The sequence below is a fragment of the Symphalangus syndactylus genome, chromosome 2, assembly GCF_028878055.3.
Source record: "Symphalangus syndactylus isolate Jambi chromosome 2, NHGRI_mSymSyn1-v2.1_pri, whole genome shotgun sequence".
Classification (NCBI taxonomy): domain Eukaryota; kingdom Metazoa; phylum Chordata; class Mammalia; order Primates; family Hylobatidae; genus Symphalangus; species Symphalangus syndactylus.
In genome coordinates this window covers 21,630,989-21,654,622 of record NC_072424.2, presented here as the reverse complement: position 1 = coordinate 21,654,622, position 23,634 = coordinate 21,630,989, and the positions used below count along the sequence as shown (strand labels likewise).

The 23,634-nt window shown below is 45.7% G+C and overlaps 2 protein-coding genes across 2 annotated transcripts in view; one reads left to right on the top strand and one right to left on the bottom strand.

The window, feature by feature from the left end:
* The window catches only part of ENO4 (enolase 4), a 412,386-nt gene that overhangs the window by 231,623 nt on the left and 157,129 nt on the right, over positions 1-23,634 (top strand). The window lies entirely within an intron of this gene.
* HSPA12A (heat shock protein family A (Hsp70) member 12A) overlaps positions 1-23,634 on the bottom strand; it is a 180,873-nt gene that overhangs the window by 140,955 nt on the left and 16,284 nt on the right. The window lies entirely within an intron of this gene.

The following is a 23,634-nucleotide window of genomic DNA, read 5'->3' as shown; positions in this document are numbered from 1 at the left end:
GTTAATCCCTGCTGATTTAGACGAGGGTTTTTTCTTTCCTCTCTACCACCTCCCCCTGCCCTTTTCCTTTTGAAGGTAAAGTTATGTTTCAAAACATCTCTTGCACTTATATATACAGTTCTTATAAGCACAGCACTTTCATATTCACTATGTCACTTATCAGAAAAATTAAAGATGTGAGCCTGAGGGTCTCTGCAGATGGTCTAACCCAGTGGTTCTCAAAGTGTGGCCCCTGGACCAGCACCATCAAAATGATCTGGAGACTTGTTAGACACGCAAAAATTCTGGCCCCCTCCTCCAAAACTATTGAATCAGAAACTCTGAGGGTGGGCCAGCAATCTGTTTTTACAAGTTTTCCAGGTGATTCTGATGTAGGCTCAAGTTTGAGAACCACTGTGCTAATCAAATTTCCCTTACAGCTCCTCCCCATTGAACAGATTAGAAAACTGAGACCCATGGTAATTTGGTCAAGGCCATTCATTCATTCGTTCAACAAGTGTGCAACACCATGCTAGGGATTTAAGACACATTCATGAAAAAGAAAAATGTGGTCCTGCCCCATGGAATTCACTTTCTATAAACCAAAAAACAACAAAACAAAGATAATCACAGGCATAGTTAGTGCCACAAGGGAAACAAACATAGGGATAAGATTAACTACCTGGGACGAGGTGGGCAGGGAAGGCTTCCTGGAGGAGGTGACATTTCAGCTGGAACCAATGGGTGAGCAACAGCTGGCCATGAGAGCAATAGAAGACAGACGCCAACGCTTGGGCAAAGGCTTAAGAGCAAGAAAACACATGGCCTCTTCCAGAAACAGAAACACAAACACTGGTGTGGCTGGAGCTTGGTAAGCAAGGAGAAGAGTGGCCAACGCAGAACCAGAGGGAGCTAAGAGAGACTGAGGTTGAGACTATGCAGAGCCTCAAGGGCCTCACATCCAATTCCCATTCCCATAAGAGTCAGGCTAAGATTCCTGGCCCCCAGGCCACCTCCGCAGGGCGCTTGTGCCATCTACACTCAGACCCTCCTTGTGTCAATCATCTTGTCCAGCCTTTTAGATCTTCCAGGACCTGGGAGCTCCCTTTCTCCCTCACACCAAAGGCAAGGCAGCTGGTCCTGCTCCGGGCATTTCTCACTGATCTTCCTTCATATTGGGCCTAACTTGGATTCCTCTTTGCTTTTGTTTAAAAAAAAAAAAAAAAAGATCAGCCTTGCCCTCCCCATCCCCTATTTCCTCTTTGTCAGGCTAAACATCTTCGCATCTATTAAGAGGCGGTGAGACGGCATGGTGAAGAGGGTGAGTGCTGGAATCAAACTGCCTGCACTCCATAGGGCTCTGCCCATGACCTCTGCACCGGAGTTTTCCCATATGTTAACTGGTCGTAATAGTAATAATCCCTACCCAGTAGGTTTGTTGTGACGTTTACATGCTTTAAAACATGTGAAGGGACTCGGCAGGGCTTCAGTGAGGGTCAGCTACCACCGTGGGGATTCCTGGGCTGGCCTCCATTCACTCTAGCATCCTAGTAGCCCTCCCTCGATGGCGCCAGTGAGCAGCAGTCACCCTGATGTGGCCAGGCCAGAGTGCAGAGGGACTGTCATTCCTTCCCAATCTGGCCACTCATCTTCTGGAACAAAACAAAAGGCTGAGTGGGAGATGGAGAGGCTTGTCACTGTATTCATCTGGGAAAAGTGGCCCTTTACCTTGGGCCCTGTACCTATGACATAGACACACGTTGTAAATTTGCCCGCTGCCTTACTAAAAGCATGAGACCGGCTGGGCACGCTGGCTCATGTCTGTAATCCCAGCACTTTGGGAGGCTCAGGCGGGCAGATCACCTGAGGTCAGGAGTTTGAGACCAGCCTGACCAATACGGTAAAACCCCACCTCTATTAAAAATACAAAAATTATCTGGGTGTGATGGTGCGTGCCTGTAATCCCAGCTACTCAGGAGACTGAGGCAGGAGAATCGCTTGAACCCAGGAGGCAGAGGATGCAGTGAGTCGAAATTGCAGTATTGCACTCCAGCCTGGGTGACAGAGTGAGACTCCATCTCAAAAATAAATCAAATTAAATTAAATTAAATTAATAAAATAAAATAAAATCAGGGAACCCCCACAACCATCAGGAAAACTGATCTTGCCTTTCCTGTCAGATGAAGTGGCTTGTGGCTGACCACTGCAACCACTGAGACCAGCAAGGAAAGCAGAGACCAGATTCAAAAGCTCCGGTACAGCACTGGAGAGCTGTGGAGATGACCAGGACCCATGGGGACAAAAACCTCACAGCAGAGGCCCCTGGATGGCAAGGTGAGCCGGCATTCTGCTGCCACTCTTTCCTTCAAGGAATCTGCTCATTCCGGGCGTTGACGCAAGAGGCTGATGATCTGGCAAAGGACTCAGGCCAGGGTCGACGTCAAAGAGGCGCAGACATAGATGAGCTCTGAGCAGCCTCACAGGAATGGAGGGACCAAAATGAGGGATTTGTGGGGCTGGGATTCCTCTAAAAAGGAAGGACAGAAAAGGCGGAACAACACACTCCCACTTTCCCCCATGAGACATTTGCCAAGTTCTGAAACTGTGTAGGGAGGGATGAGGCTAAGACCTTAAGCAGAAAACTTTTGAAAAGCAGTTAGGAGTTTCCAGCCATCCTGGGATGCCACGATGATGAGGATTAAAGTCCAGGACCTGCCACAGGGGAGATGCCCTGCTGAACTCTCTGGGTTCGGGTGGAGGACCTGGAAGGCTACAACCTTTGGACAGGGGTAAGCCAAAGGCAGGCAGAGCTAAGGTTCTGAGGAATGCAGCCACCAGCTCCTACTTTATCTGCCATTAAAGAAAGAGGCCATCCAGAGCTTTTTTTTTTTTTTTTTTTTTGAGATGGAGTCTTGCTCTGTTGCCCACGCTGGAGTGCAGTGGTGTGATCTCGGCTCACTGCAAGCTCCGCCTCCCAGGTTCACGCCATTCTCCTGCCTCAGCCTCCCAAGTAGCTGGGACTAGAGGCACCCACCACCATGCCTGGCTAACTTTTTGTATTTTTAGTAGAGACAGGGTTTCACCGTGTTAGCCAGGATGGTCTCGATTTCCTGACCTCGTGATCTGCCCACCTCAGCCTCCCAAAGTGCTGGAATTACAGGTGTGAGCCTCCGTGCCCGGCTGCTTTCTCACATTTTTATACATAATGTCTGGCATTCAATTAAAAACTCTAAGCCAGGCACGGTTGCTCACATCTGTAATCCCAACACTTTGGGAGGCCAAGGCGGGAGGATTGCTTGAGCCTGGGAGTTCAAGACCAGCCTGGGCAACATAGCAAGACCCTCCCTCTCTACAAAAAAAAAAAATGTTTTTAATAGCTGGGCATGGTGATGAGCACCTGTAGTCCCAGCTACTTGGGAGGCTGAGGTAAGAGGATCACTTGAGCCCAGGAGATTAAGGCTGCAGTCAGCCGTGATCCCACCACTACACTCCAGCCTGGGCAACAAAGTGAGAGGGACCTTGTTGCTAAGAAAAAAAAAATTATAAAAATGTCTAGTAATAGAATAACAGACAGACAAACAGGACCCAATGACCAGAATCCAAAAGAAAAAAAGACAATAGGAACAGACCCTCAGATAATCCAGATGCTGGAATTAGCCAGGAAGGACTTTTCAAAAGCTATCATAGCAATGTTCAAGAAGACAGAGGAAAAGATGGAGGAAATATTAAAAGACAGAGAATTTCAGCAAAGAATTAGAATCTATTTTTTAAAAAAGAATTAAACGAAAATTCTAGAACTGAAAACTAGAATAACTAAAATTAAGTCAGTAGATGGTTTAAAGGGCAGATTAGACAGAGCAGAAGAGATCACTGAGTCAATAGAAAATACTCAGACAGAAGCACAGAGGAAAAGCCAGAAAAGATTCTAAGAGACATAAAGTCACACATGGAAGGTCTGACATGTCAGTGGAGTTCCCAAAGCAGAGGGCGGCCAGCTCTTGGTGAGGGTCCATACAGGAACCCCCTTTTTGCCTCCTAGCCTTTCCCTATCTTTGCTCACCTGTGACATATCTCAGCAAGTGAAAGGCCACATCTGCTACCTACACCCACCTGCACCAAAGATGAACTTTTTTCCCCATGGAACTTTGCACTCAACTCCAGCCAATAATGGGTTCGAACATTTTTGCTAAACTGTAAAAATTGGAGTTTCTCTGCTGGCAGTCACTCTCCACCCTCCCTCCCCAGTATTCCTGATGACTCCTCATCCAGCTGTGTCCTAGTGGAAAGGCCAGACCAGGCCTTGGGCCAGACTAGACAGCTCAGTGCCAAAAGGGAAAGGACATTTCTGGGACCTGCTGAATCACCACCAGGTAAGGACATCTGGGAATGAGTACCAGGGACCATTGCGAGATCGGGATCATCTTTCACCACCATCACCTTGCTGGGAAATTACATACCTCTCCTGTTCTGTATTGAGAGGGTGATTGGGTTGCAACTTTGTTTTCTAAAAATACAGCCTATGTTATAAAGGGGGGAATAAGTTCCCTTCAACCAGAGCTAAGACTAAAACCCATCAGATGGAGAGCAGACAGCAAAGGGGCAGTCTGACCTTTTCAGTAAACTGGGATAAACCCTACACTCTTTTCACACCATCCCCTCATCTTGCAGTTATGCAGTTTATTTACAGTTGACTTTTGAACCCAAGTACAGGACTTTACATTTATCCCTACCCAATTTTTTTTTAATTAGCACCAGCTCTTTTCTTATTTCTGAGATATCTTTGAAACCAGCAGCTGATCAATCAGCCAGCCTCTTCCAACTTCGGGTCACCTGTAAATCTGCTCAGAGTGGTGGATATCCTCTGCCTCAGATCCAAAAGACAAAAAAAATAAATGGAGGGCCAGGCCCAGGGACTCATGCCTGCAATCCTGCACTTTGGGAGGCCAAGACAGGCAGATCACTTGAGGCCAGGAGTTTGAGACCAACCTGGCCAACATGGCAAGACCCCATTTCCACGTTGTAATTTTCTGAATACAAAAATTAGCCAGGTGTGGTGGTGTGTGCCCGTAGCCCCAGCTACTCAGGAGGCTGAGGCAGGAGAATCACTTGAACTCGGGACACGGAGATGGCAGTGAGCCGAGATCACATCACTGCACTCCGGCCTGGGCAGAAGAGTGAGATCCTGTCTCAAAAAAATAAATAAGGAAAATAAACAAGCAAAAACTCCAGGAAGGAACTAGGAAACTGCTACCCTGTTTTATACAGGTGAGCAGATTCTCCAGGATAACATGGCAGGGCCCTGACTCTGTCATTTTCCCTTGGGCCACTCCCTCCGACTCCCCCACCAAACGCTGCCAGCCACAAATCCTTCTTTTCAGTGCACTCTGCCTGCTGCTCAGCATGTGCTGTTGACAAGCCTCAAAAACAGAAAGCTTGTTTTTGGAAGGGCTGTATTCCCAAGCAATGCATCTGTAAGATAAAATGTGTATCTCTGGGGGATTCTTGTTTCTGCTCTGGCTCTCAGCACCTGCGGCCCTAAGAGGAAGGAGCCGGGCTGTGGATCGGAACAAACCCTCACTGAGCACTGACTGGGCCAGACTCTGTGCTGAGCTGTGCAGGTGCATTACCTCCATCAAAGCCCACGCATCCTCTCTGGCGGGTGCTACTTCCTCATCTTATGGGAGAGGAAACTGAGGCTTGGAGAACGGAAGGAACTTGCATGCTGGCCGCAGAGAGAGTGAGTGGCATACCAGAACTGGAGTCTCAACCCTCATGCAAAGGCCACTGGCTTACTCAGCCTGATTACTCAGCAATCGCTGACCTTCCAGCTCCAAATCAGCCACTTTCTGCCACATTCATATCATCTGGCCCCTGACAGAGGTGTGACTGTACAAAACATTCCCGAAACCATTGTTCTTCCTGCTCAGCTGCCATCCCCAGAGGCAGAGGACGCCTGGCCTGGTCTCTGGCACCCCTCATACCGGGCAGAGAATGTTGGCCATGTGCCAGGCAGTTATGTTCCAAATTACAGTTTGATCAACGCACGCTTCACCTTTTCTCCGAGGCCTGGAGTTTTTAGCAGCTCTAACTCCAAACTTCACAGCACCCAAATCAGGTCACTGAAGGAGCAAGCAGAGAAGGTGCCATGTGGCTCACGCACCTGACTTCCTAACCTAAAGCTGGTGAGACACACAGCTCCTGAAAGCTTAACTGGCGCCGTCCTGCTGGCATGAAACAGCCCCAACATCTAATTCCGACGGTTGCAGCCGCGTGGTCTCCCTGAAAATCTGCCACTCATGATTTTTTTTAAAATGGGGTTTTTCCTTCTTTTCAGGGTGACAAAAGTCTTCCTAATGAGAAATACCAGAGGGTTAAAATTGCGTGGAGCCCTCAACAGTTTCTGGTACTATGGTTTAGAAGATGACTTTTTATGCTCTGGGTTACAAAACGCTTCCAACACCTTTGCTCGGTATTGGATTGAGGCTAAGTTTATTTCTCTGGTGGGGAAATCAATCCTTGAGCTGTGTTAAAACAATCAGCAGCTCCAGTCATGACATCACGTTTCAAATCGTTCTTCCTTCTTATGTATCAACTATGCTGCCGAATGTGGAAACATGAAATCTACAGTTTGCCAGAATCATCTGGATTGTTAACTCTAAGCTGTTATTTCTTAGGCAGAAAGGAAGAATCATTCTTGCAACCTATACCCCTTCCCCCACCCCACCATGAAGATTTACTTCATATTTTATTATTATTATTTTTTTACAATTAACAAAAGGAGAAACCCATTTGCTGTTTTTTTCTCAGGGATTTAGAATCGAAACTTCTACTGCCAGTGGCTTGTGATTCCACCCTCCACCCCTCGCTTCTAGAAGCTTCTGAGATCTAATTTTTTCTAACAGAGGCTTTGTCTGTAGTGAATGAACCCTGGCTACAAAGTCAGCTTAATTAAAACAATGGCATTCCAGAGACAATAGGGAACAAGGTGCCGGCTTCTGTGCTGGGTGCTAACCCCTGGCACAGCCTTCTGCGGTGACCTTAGTGGAGCTACTCCTGATGCCGTCAAGTTCAGGGACAGGCTGGTCTTCTATTCACTCGGTTCAAGGCTCTGGCAGAGGAAATTCAGTGTGTGTGTGTGTGTGTGTGTGCGTGTATGTGTGTGCGTGCGCGCGCGCGGAGGGGGGGGCATGGCATATTCATACCTATTCATAATGATCTTCTATTTAAGATTTCTCTGTGCTTCACCACCCTAGCGATGGGTGTCAGGCTGCCAATAGAATGAAGAGAGGTGGAGAATCGCGGCCATTGTTAAAATATTTCGGGCTCGTCACCCAAACCCCCCCCCCCAAAAAAAACCCTCTGCCTCAAGAATATGGGTCAGTCAAGATAATCTGCAAATACGAAGAACGTGGGTCAGTCAAGATAACCTGCAAAGATGAAGATGATACAAGATCGTCTCACTACTTTCCGTCCGGACACTGAGAGCAGCAGCAGCGGTTCGGTTGCCCTGGTCAGACACCTGGCAGACATCCTGGATCATACACCACCTCCAATTAGGCGCCGATTCCTGTTACCTGACCTTACAATGACACTCTCCCCTCCAGCTTCCTCTTCCTCTCCAGTGTCTCTGCCCTGAGTTAGGAGTGATTGTTTCTCACCTGGGCAACTGCATCAGCCTCCTGTCTGGCTTCTCTGCCTCCCACCTTTCCCTGGCCACACACTGCCAGTAGGGGTCTCTCCAAATAGTAAGACACCTGACCATCTCGCCCTCTCCTTGAGAACTTGGATGGTTCTCCCTGAGCTACAGAATCCAGTCTCAACTCCTCAACCTGGCATATGAGCTCTGTCACAATCAGGGACCTACAAGCCTTGGTAGGTTGTCTCTCTTGGCCCCTGTAAGATTGTGCCCCAGCCCAGAGAGGTAGACTTTGGACCTGCCCCACAGCCAGACCTACCCTGTAGTGGTGTCCCAGGTCACCCACTGGTTCTCTTCCCTGCTTTGCCCAGCTGCTTGATGCCAGCCATAATGGCAATGATGTATGGAAGGGGGACACAGTTACCTCATAGGTTGTCTCTCTTGGACCCTGTAGGATTGTGCCCCAGCCCAGTGAGGTAGACTCTGGGCCCGCCCCATAGTCAGATTATGGTGTCCCAGGTCACCCACTGGTTCTTTTCCCTGCTCTGCTCAGCTGCTTGATGCAAATCGTAATGGCAGTGATGTATGGAAGGGGGACACAGTTACATCTCCATTTGCTGTCCCCACCAAAGCAAAGTCCACAAGCACATCCCCACAACACACTGACACAGTGGTCTGATGCCCCAGAGGGAAAAATGTAACTGTCAGAGATAAGAAATGTTAGGACAAGGGACATGGGAGTAGGTGATCCCTAAATCATGGTTCTGTTTCCATCAGTGCGTGTAAACATCAAAATCTGTCTTGGTAAGAATTTTAAATAAAAGGAAAATAACCGATGTCAAATGGTGAGAGATTTACCCCCAACACATCCCAGTGTGTCTCCAGGAGCAATCATCGCACCTAAGGGCACCCTTCCTGCTTCCAGGTTTGTACCTTGACCTGCTCTGTTAACCCTTTGCAGCCCCTGTTACTCTCTGTCGCTGGATTCCTCTCTCTGGGCCTTTCTGATGTTCCCGTGTGTCTGTCTCCATTGGTCCCATTCTCTCTGGGACAGATGCTCCACAAGGGAAACCCTTGACTTTTCCTCTTCTTCACAAGCAGCACCTCCAAGCCCTGTGTCCCGTGACACCCTGCTTATTCACTGGTCCCCAAATCACCTGCATTTTCCCAGTTCTGAGATTCGGCCTTTGCCTTCCTTTCTGCCCCAAATGCCCATCATCCACCTGAGGAGCCCTTGCGCCCCTCTCATCTGGATGGCTCTACTTCTTAGATTCCCTGGGTCCCCTGACCCCTACCCACGACAGGGCAGAACGGACAATTCCCCTTGCACTTTACATAGGAGGGTTCCGTGGTCTGAGTGTTTGTGTCCCTGCAAAATTCCTATGTTGAAATCTAATTCCCAGTGTGCTTGTATTAAGAGGTGGGGCCTTTGAGAGGTGACTGGATCATGAGGGTGGAGTCTTTGTGAATGGGATTAGTGCCATTATAAAAGAGAGCTGACGGAGCTTGTTCATATGAGGACACACAGAAGGCACCACCTATGAGGAATGAGCCCTCACCAGACACCAAATCAGTTGGTGTCTTGATTTTAGATTTCCCAGCCTCCAAAACTGTGAGCAATAAATGTCTGTTGTTTGTAAATTACTCAGCCTAAGGTATTTTGTTGCAGCAGCCTGAACAGGCTATGACAGGTGGGTAAGACTGATTCACAGAACAATGGCAATGTGGGAAAATCATATTACTGTAGGATATGTATACTGGAAATGCACCTTGTAAGGGAATCTGTATGTAGCCATACATGTTTGTAAAGAACTTATAGGATTTTTTGGTTTTTGTTTGTTTTTTGAGACAGGGCTGCCCAGGCCAGAGTGCAGTGGCATCAACTCGGCTTACTGCAACCCCAATTTCCTGGGCTCAAGCAATCCTCCCACCTCAGCCTCCTGAGTAGCTGGGACTACAGGTACATGCCACCATGCCTGACTAATTTTTGTATTTTTTTTTTGTAAAGATGGGGTTTCACCATGTTGCCCAGGCTGATCTCAAACTCCTAGGCTCAAGCAGTTCACCCACCTGGCCTCCCAAAGTGCTGGGATTACCAGCATGAGCCACTGTGCCCGGCCAATTTATGTGTTTTTAGTTGGTAAAAACGGGTTGTACTGAGTCAGTACCATTAGAATTAGACAAATATGACTTGATCAGCAAAATATTTTAAAAAATTAAAAATCAAGGAAAAATAAGAGACAAACAATACAGTTTCTGTACTTTGACAAACATCTTGAACAGCAACATATTGTTGACGTGAGAGTATCAAAGGGAAAGAGATTAATTTTGCCATTTTTAGGGACCATGATAGGAGTGGGAGGACAGGCGTGGAGTTCGAGATCTGTGCAGGAGACAGTCACTGTGATCACCTGGTCAGGGATGCGGTTACACTGATCCTGTGGGAGGAAGCCAGGAGTGTCACTTGCCTACTGTTGCCACCAGTGGTATGGTCACGTGACCATGACTTTGCATCAGTTCTCAGCCCTCATCAGACGCGGCCAGTCACCACCCTCTCCTCTTCATTTGCTTTCCAGGACACCACATCCTCCTGCTTGTCTTATTCATTCCCGGCACAGCATTTCAGACTTTTTCACTGGTTGCGCCTCATTGCTGTGGCTCTAAATGTGACAATGCTCCAGGCTTTAGTCCTCAGACCTCTCATTCCCATCTACACTCTCTCCTTGGGGGATCTCTTCCGCTTTCTTCGTGTTCAGTACCAACTATATGCTAATGAGTCCACGTTGACATTTCCTGTCGGAGCTCACCGTTATCTCCACTTGCAGTCTAACAGACTCCCAGACACCTGATCTCCAAATCAGCAGGTTCCACCCCAAACCCGCTCCTCCTCCTCCAGTGGCTGGCACATCATATTGGTGACTCCACCCTTCAAAATGCCAGCATCATCCTTACTCCTTTTTCACAACCATATCCAGTCCCCAGAAATCCTATGGCCTCCCCCTGCACCCCCGCAAAATCTGTCTGCTTCTCACCCCTCCACCTTCTCCTCTAAATTCACATCTGTTCCATCTCCACCTACATCATCATAATTGCTGCCTCTCCTCTTGCCACCCTACTTCCTACCAAAGTCTATTCCCAACATGACCTTTGGGACCTTTCAAAAATAGAAGTTCAGAATGTAAGATCACGTCACTCTCCCTCTCAAGACCCTGGCTTCCCACCTCAGAGGAGAAGCTGGAGTCCTTGCTAGGGCCTATAAGGCCCTACATGGCCTCATCTCCCAGCTAAGTGGCCTCCTTGCTGGGCCTCTAACACACAAGGCACCTCCTACCTCAGGACCTTAGCACAGCCCTTCCTTCAGCCTGGGACACTCCTCCATTGGACAGCCACATGGCTTGATCACCCACCTTCCTCAGGCTGCTGCTCAGATGCCACCTTCTCAGGAGGCCTCCCCAGAATGCCTATTTTAAATTCCAACCTCATTTCTAGCCCATCTTTCTTTATTCCCCATCCAGCTTTATTTTTTCTCCATACCACTTATCATTTAACATATTCAGATTTGCACATGTACACACATACATACACTAGAATGGAAGCCCCATGAGGGCAGGGACTTGTAATTTTATCCACTGCTGCATAATGTGTAGAACTGTGCTCAGCACATGATAGATGTGAAATTATTATCTGTTGACTGGTTTGTGGTTCCACACTGATCCACCCGTGTCACTTGCCATCCTGACTGCATGAGAGGAAAGCCTGGACCTCAGGGGATGGCACGGCAAGTCACCATCTACCACAGTGGGCTGGACTCACCTGTCAACCTTCCCTGTCGGACAGGAGCTCCCACAGTGTAGGGACTACGCCCTTTACAGCTCAGAAACCCCAGAGCCTGCCAGTGGGCCTGAAAAAACATGAGTAGGTGCTGGTTGAATTCATGTAATCCAGATAATCCAGGCCTAAGAGGAATCTGAATTAAATGAGATAATATGAAACCACAAATGTGATTTAAAAGACACCTTTGTGTGCTGTGCCTATCTTCTGGTGTTCGCTAAGGCACTGACATCACTTTGTATAGAGCAGTAGTATTTCACTTTGCGTAAAGTAAGTAGTACACTTGGGTTTATCTGAGGACATGGGACATGGACAACTGAGTTTCTTCTCACATCCACACTTGCTCAAGTCTTTGTCCATATGGGAACTGTCTCTCTCCATTACCAGTGGAGGAAGCACAGGACATGCCACTATAAGCTTTGGGTTCTAGTCTTCCCTTCACACTTACCAGTCTTATGTCTGACCTTCCCTTCGGTGATCCTCAGCTTCTCCATCTGAGATTAATTCTCTTATGATAAGAGAACAACTGGCTGATGAAAACAATTCAGGAATGGCTTGTTAGAGGGGATTTGTGGTTTATGAACACGCAGAAAGCAGGAATCACCAGGACTCCCTGTGGGTTCACAGAGAAAATACTCTTTCAAGTGAATCTTGTTTCCTTCCTTGATAGGATTAAGAGACCAGTAGAAATGAGGGAGATCAAGAGTTTATGAATTTGATAAGTTCAATGGGGTTGACATGAATTTTGTGCATGGACCATTAGATGGCTAGGGGACTGGTTGGATACTGTTCTTCAGAGGCTACAGTTTAATGTTCTCAGAGAGAGGTTCTGAATTCAGGACTTCAAGCCTCTATCCTTTGCAAAGTCCCATTGGACATTTTTATCACTGGCTTGAATGAAAATAAAGAGGCCATGTTTACTGCATTCGTGGATAGGCTGAGAACAAAGATGTCATGACCCAGGGTCAGAATTAGCATCCAAATCACTCTCACTCCTAGAATAGAAGCAATGGCCTGGACCCAAGAATATGCAATGGAAAGGGTAAGGTGGAAAGGGTAAGGTGCTATTTTTGGCACCCAAGAGCTACTTGCCCAGGTACAGAATAAGGAAGGCATGGCCTAGCAGCAGAAGACTTAAAAAGGTGTGAGGGGCTTTTATTGACATGAGTCAATGGTGTGCTGTTAGTGCGCCAACCACCCAACCCCAACTCACCTCTTCCACAAAAAGCTTAACTTTGTCTGAGGTTATAGTACAGAATCACATCCACAAGTTTGAAGTGAACATCCCACTGTGTTCAGTGCTAGTCTGATGGTTCCAGGGACCACGTTTTAAAAGGGATGTGAAATGAGCAATCCAAAAATAAAATTAAGAAAACAATTCCCTTTACAATAGCATCACAGGAATAAAATATTTAGGAATGCATTTAACAAAAGCAGTGAAAAATTTATTCTCTGAAAACTACAAAACACTGTTGAAAGACATTAAAGAAGACATAGATTAGTAATCCAGGTTCATGGATGAGAAGATTTTAAACACTGTTAAAATGGCAATACCCCCCAAATTGACTTACAGTCTCAACATGGTCCCTACATTCACAAAGAAATGCAAGGGACGCAGAATAAACAAAACAATTTTGAAAAAGAAGAACAAAGTTGGAGGACTCACACTTTCTAATTTCAAAACTCACTACAAAACCACAGTGATCAAGATAGTGTGGTACTTGTATAGGGCTAGACAGACAGATCAATGGAATAGAATTTCAGAGTCCAGAAATAAACCCTCACATGTATAGTCAATTGCTTTTTGTCAAGGGACTGAAGACAATTTAGTGAGGAAAGACTAGTCTTTTCACTAAATGGTGCTGGGACAACTGGATATCATGTAAAACAATGAAGTTGAACCCCTACATCACACCATATACAAAAATGAATTCTAAATGGACAAAAAGCCGAAACGTTAAGAGGTAAAACCATAAAACTCTTATGAGAGGAAAGAAGAAAATACAGATATAAGTCTTTGTGGCATTGTTAGCAATGGCTTCTTAGATATGCCACCAAAACCACATGCAACAAGAAAAATATGGATAAGCTGGACTTAATAAAAATTAAAAACCTTCATGCTTTGAAGCATGACATCATCAAGAAGGTGAAAAAGCAACACACAAAGGGAAAAAATATTAGCAAATAATACATCTGATAAGGGAGTTGTATCTAAAATATATAAAGAACTCTTACAAATCAATAAAAGACATAACCCAATTTAAAAATGGACAAAGAACCTGAACAGATATATCTACAAAGAAGATATACAAATGTCCACTAAGTATGTGAAAAGATGCCAGCATCATAAGGTATCAGTGAAATGTCAACCCAAACACAATGAAATACCACTTCACACCCAGAAGGATGACTACAATCAAAAAGACAGATAATGCCAAGTGTTGGAAATGATGTGGAGAAATAAGAACCCTCATACACTGTTGGTAGGAATACAAAATGTGTGTACCCACTGTGGAAAACAGTTTAGCAGTTCCTCAAAAGGTTAAATATAGAGTCACCATATGCCCTAGCAATTCCACTCCTAAGATATACCCGAGAAAAGCAAAAAAATACGTCCACACACAAACTGGTCCATATCAACATTATTCATAAAAGCCCCAAAAGGAAAACAACCCAAACATCCATCAACTGACTAATGGACAAACCATGATCTATCCATACAATGGAATATTATCATTATCCAGCTATAAGAAGTGAAGGACTGGCCGGGTGCAGTGGCTCACACCTGTAATCCCAGCACTTCGTGTTTTGTTGTTGCTGTTGTCGTTTGTTTGTTTGTTTTGTTTGCTCTGTTGCCCAGGCTGGAGTGCAGTGGTGCGATCTCAGCTCACTGCAGCCTCCACGTCCCAGTTCAAGCAATTCTCCTGCCTCAGCCTCCTGAGTAGCTGGGACTACAGAAGCACGCTGCCACACCCAGCTAATTTCTGTATTTTTAGTAGAGACGGGGTTTCACCATGTTGGCCAGGATGGTCTTGATCTCTTGACCTTGTGATCTGCCTGCCAAAGTGCTGGGATTATAGGCGTGAGCCACCGTGCCCGGCCAATCCCAACACTTTGGAAGGCCAAGACAGGCAGATCATTTGAGCCTAGGAGTTTGAGATTAGCCTGGGCAACATGGCAAAACCCTATCTCTACAAGAAATACAAAAATTAACTGGGTGTGGTGGTGCACACCTGTAGTCCTAGCTACTGGGGGACTGAGGTGGGGGAATCACTTGGGCCTGGGAAGTCGAAGCTGCACCACTCCACTCGAGTCTGGGTGGCAGGGTGAGACCTTGTCTCAAAAAAAGCCATAAGTAAATAAATAAAAAAAAATGAAGTGGCCGGGCATGGTGGCTTATGCCTGTAATCCCAGCACCTTGGGAGGCCTAGATGGGAGGATCACTTGAGCTCGGTAGTTCAAGACCAGCCTGGCCAACATGGTGAAACCCCATCTCTACTAAAAACACAAAAAATTACTAGGGTGTGGTGGCTCATGCCTGTAGTCTCAGTTACTTGGGAGGCTGAGGCAGGAGAATTGCTTGAACCTGGGAGGCAGAGGTTGCAGTGAGCCTAGATCATGCCACTGCACTCCAGCCTGGGTGACAGAGTGAGACGCCATCTCAGAAACAAACAAACAAAGTACTGATACATGCTACAACATGGATGAACCTTAAAAACATTATACTAAATGAAAGAAGCTATAAAAGAACACATCCTATATAATTCCATTTATAAAAAATGGCCAGAACAGGTGTATCTATAGTGACTAAAAGCAATTGGTGGTTTCCCAGGGCTGGGATTGGTGGGGGAAAAGAGGAGTGGCTGCTGCTAATGGGTATAAGGGTTTCTTTTTGGGGTGATGAAAATGTTCTAAAATTGATCATGGTGATGGTTGCACAATTCTGTGATACACTAAAAATTATTGAATTATAAGCTTTGAGTGAATTGTACAGCATGTGAATTATAGCTCAATAAAATTGTTATTGAAAAAGAAGGATATGAACAAACTGGATCTCAGAATGAAAACAGGCTGTGACACCACATCCCAGGCAGAAAAGCTGAAGAAGGCAGGAATACAACAGAAAGGCTCCCGGGGAGAAGCCACCTACAGATGTGTGAAGGGCTGTCACACGGAAAGGGAATTCCATTCTCTGTGTGGCCCCGAAGTCAACTCTGCTCCTCTGTCTGGACCGCACATGCCCCACCCTCACACATACCCAATAACTCCTATGCACCTTCACAGCTCAGCTTTCCCGTCACCTCCCAGGGAATCCTCCCTCCCCCCACCTCCACCTTCATCTCTGCTGTCCACTTTCACAGCACCACATTCCTTGCCTTCATCTCACTTCCATCTGTCGTAACATATTTATTTAATTATTGGATGACAGTCTGAGAACCTTGATAAATTACTGGCTCCACCAATGGAGCCATTGGCTTTCACTCACCAGAACTTATCAATGTGCCTGGCAAATAGGAGGTGCTTAGTAAGTATTTCTTGAATGAATGAATGAATGAATGAATGAATGAATGAATGAAACATAAAAGCCAGAAACTACGAGCAGATCCTCTAAGAAAAGTTTCTGAGAATCTGAGCCATCTACAGATGCATGAGTGTCATTGCCCCTGCCTGCATGGGAACTGATAGATGACACGGATGTCACAGAAGTACCAAAGGGAAGGGCAAATGGGGTTGTTTTTCCTTCTGTTTTAAAATCTCACAAACAGTTCACATACACTGGAAAATTCCTAAAAAGCAGATAAATAATCAAATCAAATCACCCATAATTTCTCTACTGTGTGATAACCCCAGTTAATGTGTAGCCTTCTGGAGTTGGGCTATGTAGCATTTCCTTATATGGACAGAAAATACTTGAATGAATGGGGGACTATATGGCTCTTTGTACATTTCACAGCCTTTAATCATAACTCACACTTCTTGGATGCTTAATCTGTGCCAGGCACCATGTTAAACACTTGACATGCATTTGAGTCTCCTAAAATCCAATGAGGCAGATACTTAGTATTCACATTTCATATTACAGATGGGGAAACTGGGTGTTAGAGGAATCACGTCATTTGCTTGAGGTCATAGACTAGTAAGTGGCAAGCCCGATTCAGATCCCAGCAATCTGACTCCAGAAGCCAGCAGGGGTTCCGCAGATGTTGGCTGAATGAATCACTGAATTAATGAATGTGTGCTCAGCCACCCACACTAGGGAAAAACTGAGCTGCGCTTAACCAGCTAGTTGGCTGTTGTCTTTCAAATGCTCTAGAATATCATTAATACCTTCAGGGGTCACAATATCCTAAGGCTAAAAAAGAGACATCTTGACAACATAAGGAGCCTTCTTTGGCTCCAACTTCCCCCACCGCTGGAGAGGTCTTCCTCAAGGGAGAGCCTCAAGCACCCCCTTGGATAAGGCTCTCCAAGGACTCCTGTGTCCAGGCTTCTGTCACCCATGGAGTCGTCCGCAGGGCTCGCCCTTGCTGGCAGAGCCCCTGCTGGGCCACTCCCGGCCACTGCCTCCACACCAACTACAGCCGATGCGGCCACTGTGATGCTGCCGCATCCACTTTGGAGGTGCCGGTGCTACCTCTCCTGCTGGTACGGACACTGCCAGTGCTGGTGCCACCACCACCACGTGAGTGTCACCAACACTGCCAGCGACGGGCTCACCGCTGCTGCCATGTCACTGGAGCCACCAACTCACAACACTGCAGGGCCAGCGCAGTGGCGGGGATGAGTGAAGCCCTCTAGGTGTTGTTTGCTCAAGTCCCACTCAGTCTGAAGGCAGATGTGGGACAAACTGGGTGACAAGACGTCATGAAGTGCTCCGAACTGCCCCTCTTCTCCAAATAAAGCTTCATTCTGGACTATTTGGGGATGCCCAAGGGACAGGACTTAGTCCCTCAGGTAAACAGATTCCTGGATAGCCCCACTCATGTTCCCAAGATGACTCTAAATTCTCTGCGGCGGACGGTGGAAGCCAAGTTGCGAGCTGCTGTCCGCCCAACCCTTCTCCTGCTGCATATAGATGTGACCAATTGTGTTCCTTTGTTCTGCGACTGGGAAGCTTACAGGCATTTGTAAATTTAAAATTCAGTAAGACCTCGTGGTATGCATGTGTGATCCAACTTTACCCCTGACTTTGCCCTAGTTTCTTTTCAGTCCTGTTTCTCAAATGTATTGTTCTTATTATGTTGTTATACCTCTGCCTGAAAGTCCCTTTTGAAATAAGACAGGCATTTATAAAATAAAAGGAAGAGCTGGAATAAGAACTTATGGATACATACTTTAAAAAGTTCATTTCCAAATGTGGTATGTTTCATTAGCGGTTTTTCTCTGCAGACTTCAAACAAGCAGGAAATCTTCACCAAATGACTTGGCAGTTCCAGGTGAAAAACAGAACTCTCAAAAAGCTTTACTGCATGTGAATCACAGAATGACTGTTCACCTCCTGGCCTGTGATAGACAGGCAGTAAGGACATGGCTGCGAGGCATGGCCGTGGCAAAGCTGGCATTCAGGACCCTCAACCCTTTCTACCTCTCCATCTCCTTCAGCCCAGACTCCTTTCTTAAAGGGCACCCAGCTTCCTGCACTGTCCTGGGTAGGCCATAACAGATGAAGTCATGTTAAGATTTAAAGCTGTAACTCGATGCATGCTTCACAGTTAGTCACCTTGCAGAACCCCAAAGGCAGGACCACCTATGTAATCTGCTGGGCCCAGCATGAAACAAAAATACGGGACCCCTCGTTCAAGGTATTAAGAATTTCAAGATGGTGGCAGTGGAGCATTAAACCACGTGCAGGGCCTTGTGTGACCGCAAAGGTCACAAGTCCGAGCCGGTCCTGCATCAAGGACACACAAAGGCACACTTTAGAAAATTATATACACAACCACAAATTCTGATTTTTAGGGAAGAACAATAAATAGTTGCAAATATTTAAAAAAAACAACACAAAATTTCAACCACATTCCATTCCATTCTCGCAGAAACACCAGCTGCCTCAGCTCTGCGATTTGTATCACTTTGGTGCAAAAGTGTGAGAAACAATGTTGTAATTTTTACCGTGTTTCCATCCAAGCCTCCACATACTGTCAGAATGTTGCATTTTTAAAAGAGAAGTTTGGAAGGGGTGACCAGATTGTATATGCCAGATATATTTTGGCTGTGTCCCCACCCAAATCTCACCTTGAATTGTAATAACCCCCACGTGTCAAGGGCGGGGCCAGGTGGAGATAATTGAATCATGGGGGCAGTTTCCCCCATACTGTTCCCGTGGTAGTGAATAAGTCTCATGAGATCGGACAGTTTTATAAATGGGAGTTCCCCTGCACAAGCTCTCTTTCCTGCCACCATGTAAAAAGTCGCTTTGCTCTTCCTTCACCTTCCACCATGATTGTGAGGCCTTCCCAGCCATGTGAAAATGTGAGTCCATTAAACCTCTTTCCTTTATAAATTACCCAGTCTTTTGTATGTCTTTATTAGCAGCACGAGAACAGACTAATGGATACCACAGCAAAGCAGGAAGGGGTAAGACAACCATGGGCATAAGAGATTCTCAAAGGATGGGCAGGATTTGGCAAGGCCAAGAGGAAGGGCTCTGGGAAGGGGAGCCAAGGCGCAGAGAGAGGAACAAGGAGCAGAACCGGTGAGGGGGCAGGAAGAGGGTCACCCAACAGGCCAGGTGGGGCGGGCTCATCGAGGGCCACTGAGTTACTTCAGAACAATACATAAGAACCCTTTTAAAGTTCTAGAATCTGATTTTAAAACACAGATTTTGTGTTCATATAGGGTAAAATAAATGTGACTCACTCAATGTCAAATGGGCACTTGTATATAAATGACACGAACTTTTTCCCTCTACAAGCAACAGCATGATAATAGAATCCAAAGGGTACACAGGAAGACTGACAGCTTGAATTCTCTTAGCAAACCGTCATCCAGCTCTCCCAATCTCGTGGCTGCCTCTGAGCTCTAGCAGAGCCTTTTGGGTTTGTGTTAAGGCCGTTCTCAGTGTTGGGTCATTAGTCAGTCTTACCCTAAACACACTGCCCAGCACATTCCGGGAGGGTGTTATGGGCACTGGTGGGTGCTCCTGGCAAAGAACAAAACTCGTATTCACCACCATTAACAAGCTCAGCCTCCAGGGACTGAATGATGAGGAATCACGCATGAACAAATTAGGACTTGTCATCTTCCTACCTGAGACAACACACATGGAAAAACTCAAGAACACTATTCTAGCCAGGCATCCTCCTCCTCCAATGGGCCTTCTGACTTAAATGTACTATGACACACCATGGCAGAACTTTAAGAGCTTAGAGGTTTGTCTTTAGAAACACGTAGGCCAAGATACATGCTACCATCTACTTTACAAGGAATATAGATTAACAGAGAATTTAAAGTCAGAGAAACCACGTAACACACGTATATTCCTCCAGACTGCAACTGATTCTTTCTCCGCCTGCCTCTCTTGCTGTCTTTATACAGAAAATATATGTGAATTTATGCACATATATACATATTGTTAATTTATGTGCATGGATGTGTATATGTGTATGTATATGCTACACATGTATATTAAATATGCATATATGGGCTGGTTGCGGTGGCTCACACCTGTAATCCCACCACTTTGGGAGCAAAGGTGGGTGGATTACTCGAGCCTAGGAGTTTGAGAACCGGGCAACAGGGTGAAACCCCATCTCTACAAAAAAATACAAAAATTAGCCAGATGTGGTGGTGCATGCCTGTAGTCCCAGCTACTTGGGAGGCTGAGCTGGGAGGATCCCTTGAGCCTGGGAGGTCAAGGCTGCAGTGAGCCGTGATCATACCACTGCCCTCCAGTATGGGAGACAGAGCAAGACCCTGTCTCAAAAAAATAAATGCATATATGTACATACATACTATATATATATATATATATATATATATATATATATATATATATATAAAAGCCTATCTAAATATGCATATATTATAGGTATATGCATATATATAAAGAGCAAGAGAGGCAGGGAGAGGATATGTACATATATACATATATATTAATATATACTACAGTACAATTCAATTCCATCTTATTAAATCCAGTCAGCACTTAGAGTCTCTGCCATGTGCTGGCCCAAGGATAAGCACTAGAACACAAAGTTATGAGTGTTACCAACCTCGAGGAGCTCACCATCTAGAGAAGACACACTGAAAACGAAAATGCCCCTCCTATCACCATGCTGGCTGCTTATAATGGGAGGTAGTTGGTTTGGTGGTTCTGTATTGATGGTGGCCAATAATGTGGGTTGAGTCATGCTGGCTGGGTTCACATCCCAGCTTCACCACTTTGAAACTGTATGACATCCAACATGCAACTTGAGCTGCAGCGTCCTTGTTGGTAAAATACAGTCACGCACTGCATGATGACATTTTGGTCAACGACAGACAACGTATATGACTGTGGTCCCATAAGATTATAATATTGTATCTTTACTGTACCTTTTCTATGTTTAGATATACAAGTACTTGCCACTGTGTTACAACTGCCTACAGCTTCAGTACAGTAACATGCTGTACAGGTCTGTAGCTTAGAAGCAACAGGCTATCCCGCATATAATAGCTTAGGTGTGTGGTAGGCTATATCATCTAGGTTTGTGGAAGTACACTCTATGATGTTCACACGATGATGAAATTGCTTAATAACGCTTTCTCAGAACATACCCCTGTCAATAAGCAATGCATGACTGTATCTATAATAGTGGCCTCTTCATAGGGTGGCAGGGCTTAAATGATATAACAAGTGAAAGCACTTACACTTACTGGAACCAAAAGGCACTCAGTGAAAGGAAACCATCATCGTTACCAGTATTGTTGTTATTGATAAGAACATCAAGTTCGACAGTCGGGGGCACAAAAGAGAAAAAGGTCAATCTAACTTGGGAGGTGTCAGGAGAAGCTCTGTGGAGGTGATGACATGGAGTTGAATCTTTCCTAATAGCATGTGTTTGGCAGGGGAACAAAAGGAAGAAAAGGCATTCATTCCAAGGATAAGAAAGGTTTATTCAAAGGCCCTGTGGCATGAAACACCCTACCATGTCCAGAGGACGGTCAGCAGATCAGCACAACCAGAGTGAGGGTTCAAGGTAAAAGAGAAGCCAGAGCCAGATCTCGAAGGGCCACAAAAAGCCCTTAACAATGGAATAACAAAATCAAATTGTCCTTTGAGAAGGGTTAGGTAATATTCAACTGAACATAATTTTACCTTTCCGGGGTCACCATCGCGATGATCAGCGATCATGAATACTACTGGAGTCTATCAATGCCACGAAACAGAAAACCTGTAATTCACATGTTCTTTCCTCTGTTCACAAGTCTTCAAAAGGTTTTTGTTTTAGTGACTAATTGGCTTATTTTTCCACAATGATTTAGTTGCTGAGGAAGGTTTTCTTCACCACTAATCTCCTCCAGAATGATTTTAAAATACTCATCTTCCTAACCACGAGGAAAATCTTAAGTGGTCACTTTTTAGCACTCAAAAGGGCCGCATGACAACTGTTCACCCTCAAAGTGCGCAAACAGCAATTGCAGCTGTGCAGGTCAGGACTCCGAGTCGGAGGTGAGTGTGTGAGGCAGAGACAAGATAGGTGTTAGAACCAGAAATAGAAGAGAAATGAGAGCTCAGAATAAAAGCAGTGTGAGTAAACAACAGTGTACAAGAGCAGCAAGAAAGACAAAGAAGGTCACCAAAGAGGAAAAAGAACGCGTGATATGGTCTGAAAGGGACAGAAAACAGGATAGGACAAAAATGCGAAGGGGTTGTTTGATTTTTGTTTTTCTGTTTTTTTTTTTTTTTTTTTTTTTTTTGAGACAGAGTCTCGCTCTGTTGCCAGGCTGGAGAGCAGTGACATGATTTTGGTTCACTACAACCTCCGCCTCCCCGGTTCAAGCGATTCTCGTGCCTCAGCCTCCCGACTAGCTGTGACTACAAGCACGTGCCACCACACCCAGCTAATTTTTGTACTTTTAGTAGAGACGAGGTTTCACCATGTTGGCCAGGTCTCAATCTCTTGACCTCGTGATCCGCCTACCTCAGCTTCCCAACGTGCTGGGATTACAAGTGTGAGCCACCACGCCTGGCCGCAAAGGGTCTTTTCAGGGAAGTCAGTGGCAGAAGAGGTCTGAGAAAGTTTGGGACAGTCAACTAAACTGTTTTGAATACCTCTAGATGAATTTGCTCACTCATCATTCAGGAGGTCAGCCTATTGGTCAATTCTATTAATTCTCCTTTTTCAAATATGTCCTGTGCACCTTCCATGCCAGGTGCTGAAGATTCAGAGCTGAATTAGTGTCCAGTCTTTGCCTTCACTCAGTAGCTCACCTGCTATCAGGCAAAAAAAATAACTTGGCATGCAGAACAGCGCATGGTCTCCAACCTTCAAGAACTCATGACAGCAGGGAGAGAATTCACTGCTACTGAGCACCTGATACTTGCCAGGTATTGTCCTAGGTGTGCTTATTTAGGCCATCTTACTTAATCTAACCTTCCTTTGATAAAATCAGCAGGAATCAACAATCTGTTTTGCTGGCCCCCATTTTCACTGTTCCATATTAGAGAAAACAGAGGCAGCGGGTGGGAAAGAGGTCATGAGACAAGGAAAGGAAGCTGAAAAACCGAAGTTTCAGATGCCCTTTCTTTTACACACCCCTCATTTCCCGAACTGTCACCTAAGGATTGGGTCTGAGATTTTCATAAAACAAACATTGCTTTTTCCAGTTCACTTTTTCCCTTTAGTTTAACACAACATTGGCCGCAAATGCCCATGGATTAATTCTGTCATTCCTTGGCTAATAGGCCCATAGCATGTTCTGTCTGTTCGCGTGCGTTTGTGTGTGCTCAAGTGCTGGTGTGTCCAATTCAGACACAACTAGAGAGTACCATCATCCCTGCAGGAACTGCCAGTTCGTCAAATCCAAATCCTGGACACAGATGTCCTGTCATTGCCATAGGACTGCTTCTTTGTGTGGTAGCTGCTGCAGCCTGGGGGAGCTGAGAATTAATGGTATTTTGCTTAAGTCGTTAAAAACAAAACAAAACAAAGAAACAAGATAATCATGCCAACCCATAATGTGGAACTACAACTTAGCAAGCA